The sequence below is a fragment of the Balaenoptera borealis genome, assembly GCF_965194805.1.
Source record: "Balaenoptera borealis genome assembly, chromosome: 2".
NCBI lineage: Eukaryota > Metazoa > Chordata > Mammalia > Artiodactyla > Balaenopteridae > Balaenoptera > Balaenoptera borealis.
In genome coordinates, this window is record NC_138867.1 from 101200731 (window position 1) to 101205978 (window position 5248).

The 5248-nt window shown below is 37.2% G+C and overlaps 1 pseudogene across 1 annotated transcript; it reads left to right on the forward strand.

Annotated features, from left to right (window-relative positions):
- Window positions 1-235: 235 nt before the first annotated feature.
- LOC309622473 (putative large ribosomal subunit protein eL32' pseudogene) lies at window positions 236-3455 on the forward strand (annotated as a pseudogene). The gene has a single exon. The product of its transcript is annotated as a putative large ribosomal subunit protein eL32' pseudogene (transcript).
- The last annotated feature ends 1793 nt before the right edge of the window (window positions 3456-5248 follow it).

Genomic DNA, 5248 nt, shown 5'->3' on the forward strand with positions numbered 1-5248 from the left:
CATTTCTTACATTAAAACTGAAGAGGCATAATATTACTTGAAGAAAGACTGTGATAAGATGCATATTGCAAATCCTAGAGCTCTTACTGTATAAAGTTAAAAGTTATAGCTAGTAAGACCATGGTAGAGAAAAACTGAATAATGAAAATATTTAAATAGTCAAAAAGAATGCAGGGACAAAGAACAAAAAATATGGGCCACTCTCTTTCTTGGTGCTGCCTACGAAGGTGGCAGCCATCTCCTTGGCATCATGGCCGCCCTCAGACCTCTCACAAAGCCAAAGATAATCAAAAAGAGGACCAAGAAGTCCATCTAGCACCAGTCAGACCTATATGTCAAGATTATATGGAACTGGCAGAAACACAGGGGCATTGACAATAGGACGTGCAGAAGATTCAGGGGCCAGATCTTGATGCCCAACATTGGTTATCGGAGAAACAAGAAGACAAAGCACATGCTGTCCAGTGGCTTCTGGGAGTTCCTGGTCCACAATGTAAAGAAGATTGAAATGCTGCTGATGTGCAACAAATCTTACTGTGCTGAGATTGCTCACAACGTCTCCTCCAAGAACCAAAGAGCCATTGTGGAAAGAGCAGCCTAGCTGGTCATCAGAGTCACCAATCCCAATGCCAGGCTGCACAGCAAAGAAAATAAATAGACAGCTTGTGTGCACATTGTATTTGTTTTAATAAAACCATAAAGCTCAAAAAAATGTATATGGGACAAATTGAAAACAAATAGCCAAATCATACTTTAAAACAATCATGTAAATTATTAGATTAATTATAAATGCTCTAAACTTTCCAAATAAAAGCCAACGAATATTACACTGGATTTAAAAGCTAAATCCAATTGTTTGTCATCTAGAGGAAGTACATTTTAAATATGCAGTTATGGATTGTCTAACAGTAAAATGACAGGAAAATATACAGAGAAGTCCTCACAACCAGGAATATTAACAAAGATGAGAAGAAGCATTTCTTAATAAAAGTGTCAGTTCAACATGAAAATATAATAATTCTGAATATGTATCTAATAACAGATTCATAAATCTATGAAGCAAAAACTGAAAAATACTGTAAACAAAATTAGACAAATCCACAATTATAGTTGAAATTTCTGCAGAAAATTACTAAGGAGATAAAAGACTTGAATAAAATATCAATCAGCAGGACATAACTGAAATCATAGAATAATTCACCCAACAACGGAACATACAAAGTCTTTTCCAAGAGCGCATTCAACAAGTGGAACATAAAATAAAATTAATTAATGCTTAACTGATAAAAAGAAACTGAACAGTTTTTTGGGACACCTTCCATATGATTTCACATTAAATGGAGGCGTATTGTGGAAATGACTCCTTAGTGGTTATCCAGACTATCAAGTACACACATCACTTATTAAAGATAATAGAAAGCAATTTCAGTTTGAAAGCAAGACTTTCTGTCTACTTAATACTACAGTAGTATTGACTACATTACTTGGAAATGCCCTATAATTAATTTTCCATTCCTTAACTGGAGGAGCATATTGTCTCCACTGTGGATGCCTCAGATACCTTGTATTTGTATGTAAGAATTTCAAGGGATTTTATGCCATTTTTAGCTTGTCACCTGTGTGTGATTATCCCAGAAATCATAATCTCTTTTCCCCAAAACTCACTGTTTATCTACTAATTATGTTTAAACTAATTACTATACCTTACTACTTCCCCACTGAAGAACAGGCTTAGACATATACATCCTCTTGATTATGTGATTTTTAGAATGTTTGTTTTGTATACTCTCTAACAACATCGCCCTGGGCTGTAAGTTAACTTTAATTTTGGGCAGTTCATCGTGATGGTGTTAATTTTTTATTATAGCCTATTTAGTAGTTTTATCCTCTAAGATCACAAAGATTTTCTTTGATATTTTCTTAAACAAATTGTTGTATATCCAAACAATAAAATGAAACAAACTACTAGACACAACGTTTACGAATCTCAAAAAACGTGCTGAGCTACCTAGGACACAAAAGAACACACGCTATATGAACCCATGTATATACTATCATAGAATAGGTAAACCTAATCTATAGTAATGGCATGTCAGTTGTTGCGTAGGCCAGAGGTGAGGGTGGGTAAAATACAAATGGATACAAGGAAAATTTGGTGGGGGGGGGTGATGGAAATATTCTGTATCTTGATAGGGTTGATGATCATATGGGTGTATACATTTGACAAACTCACCAAATTGTAAATTTAAAATAGATGCTATTTTATTGCATGTAAATCACATTTCAATAAACTTAATAAGTAAAAACAAAACAAAAAAAACTATTGTGTTGGGAGAAGAATGGAAGCAGGGGACTAGCTAAAGTGCCATGAATAATCTGAGCAATTATGGTTTAAATAGTAGAAATGGAAAAGAAGAAGACAGATTTAGGATATGTTTTAAAGGCAAATTTTACATGATACGTGGATAATTTATATGTGTACATTTGGGAGTGGGGATTCTGATGGACAATGAGAAATAAGGAAAATCCCTGAAAGTTTGGCTTAAGAAATTGGATGGAGTTATTTATTCAAAAAAGTTAATCTGAAAGGAGCTAGTTTGGTAGTTGAGTTCTATGAGAATCAAGAGTTCTATCTTGGCTGTGTTAATTTTAAGATGCTTTTTAAAACACCTGAAGACAAATATCCAGCAGGGTGTTAGATATATGATTCTGGAGTTGCAGGGCATGTTTGGATCTTGAGGTACAGATGTGGAAGTCATAGCAAACAAGTTCTATTTAAGCTGAAGCTTAAAAAAATGTCACCTAGAGAGCCCAGGACATTTAGTGGTTGAGGAGGAGAAAAGGAACCAGCAAAGGAGACTGCAATGAAGCAGCGAATAATGCAGGCACTCAGTTACAAGCACATGGGGTCCTAGACATTAAGAGATGAGAGAGTTTTGTGAAGAAAAGTGAGCAGCTATGTTGAAAGCAATGGAAAGGTCTGGTTAAGGAAAGAACGGTGACCACTGCATACTTTTTTTTGTGACCCTGACAAGATTTTTCTCTGGGATAGAAGGGATGGAAACTTGATTGGACTGATGTAGAAGATCATATGACATGACTCTTTATTTGTCAAGAAAATTTACAATGGACTGGGAAGGAATGGAACAGTGGTAGGAAGATGATTCAGGTCAAGGTCATGGAAGGTTTTATTTGATTTGTTTTAAAAACCCAATATTAGTGCTTGTTTGTATGCTGGTGGTAATATTCCATCAAGAACTGAGAATTGGTTGATGCAGGAGAGGGAGTGTTTGAGGAAAGTCTTTGAGAAGACATGGGATGCCCCAAGTGGAGGAATATAATACATATTTAATACTGTACTTCATTTTGGGATACATAGCATTATGCTAAGAGAATGTATTGATGTCATCGTGCTCTATGCTTTAATACTCAATTTAGAACTAAAAAAAATAAAACTCAGCAAAATAAGATTTCAATCAAGTTAAGATTTGGTTAACATTCTCTGATTTCTTTTTTGGTTTGGAACACACAATTTCCCCTGTTTTGTCTATCCTTCAGGAATATCTTGCCTTCATTAGATAACTACTATAAAGTTAAAATGAAAAGAATGCATTTTCTAAAGGTTATACTATTTGAGGTTGTATTTATTGAAGGAAGAAAACATATAAACAATTTTATCCTGTTGGAAAACAGTTTCACCTGAACCACAAATAAGACTGTGGAAACAGAAGACAGAATCTGAGAATTTGGTTGCAGGGTCTTCTGTTCAAAAGAATACAGTTCTTGAAAAATCTGCCGCCACAGTAACAGCCATTCCCAGTCCTATGATCTACAGAGCACAGGACCCTGTTAGGTGTCACAAAATTGCACACCAGTCACTAGGGAAAGGTTGAATTTCTATAGTCAGTTCTTGAACAGCCACTAACAATCATTCGGAGCTAATGACATTCTTCATCTAATGTGGTGAATGGAGCTATTGAAATATTTAAGGGCCAGAGCAAGAAGTGAAGAAAAAAGCGGTGGCTTCAAAATCCCTTGAAACAAAGGATGTCTTACAAATGAGAAGAAAACTTGAGATTGTGAAAGCCTGAGGTCAGGTCTCAGGGAAAAAGAAAGTGAAAAAAGCAGATTATTTTCCCAAATACTGGCATTTAAGCTGCTAGTACTTCCACGGGGATGACCACCAAGGTCGTGAGAGGATCTCCTACTCTTGCTGGTAGATCTGCGGAGCTTGGGCTATCCCCTCACTCCTTCTCCTACCTCCTTCCAACATAGATAACAACACTAAAACAGGTGTATCAGCGAGGATCCTTTAGGTGCAAGTCACTGAATAAACTAAAAGTGGCTTCAACTATGAGAATAATTCGCTACCTCGCATAACAGGAAGTCCCAAGGTCGGCGCTATCAGAGTTGGTTACCTCCTCAGCTCCATGATGTGAAGGCTCCTGGTCACTCTCTCTGGGAGTCTCTTGACTTTCCCCTTTTGGGCACAAAAAGAATGCAAGAAGCTCCTAACACAGAGGCCTCATGTGGCAGTGTCAAAGGCAGGAACAAGCGAGTCCCTATTTTATTTCTCCTTTTTTAATTATGAGGAAAACAATCCCAGAGGCCTCTCACTAGACTTTCCTCTTTGTCTTGTTTTTCTAATACATGACCATGTGTAACAAATCACTGATAAGGGAAATGAAATTATGATGGCTGGCATAGACTGATGAGCATCTACCCCTGGGGGTAGGGAAGCCCCTTAAAGATACACAAAAACCTAGTTCCTAAATAGAGCTGGGTTTCTGCCAGCAGAGCAGAGAGGATCACTGTGACCGCTGAGAAGAGGGGGCAATGCAGGCACAGTGATGAGCAGAGTGGCCGGTGCCCAAATGCATTTAGTAAATATTAGCTGCTATTATTGTCCTATCAAGCCGCGCTTATGGGAAACACAATGGAAGACCCCAGCCTCACACCCCAGACTACGTACTCTGACCTCCGTCCAATCTGTCATCAAATAATACAGTTAACCCTTAGCTGTAGATTTACTTTCTTTCCTTGACTGTAAATCCTTTTCCCTTGTCGTCCTGTTTGTCTCAAAAAGTAGTAGCTAATGAATTGTCTGCCTCCAACCTCATCGATTTTCAAAAATTTTGCATATTGTAGCCAAACTGATCTTTCTAAAGGCAGATCTAATCATGTCACCATCTTCCTTAAGAGCTTATGACAGTTCCTCATTGCATTACATCTGAAGGTTGAACTCTTC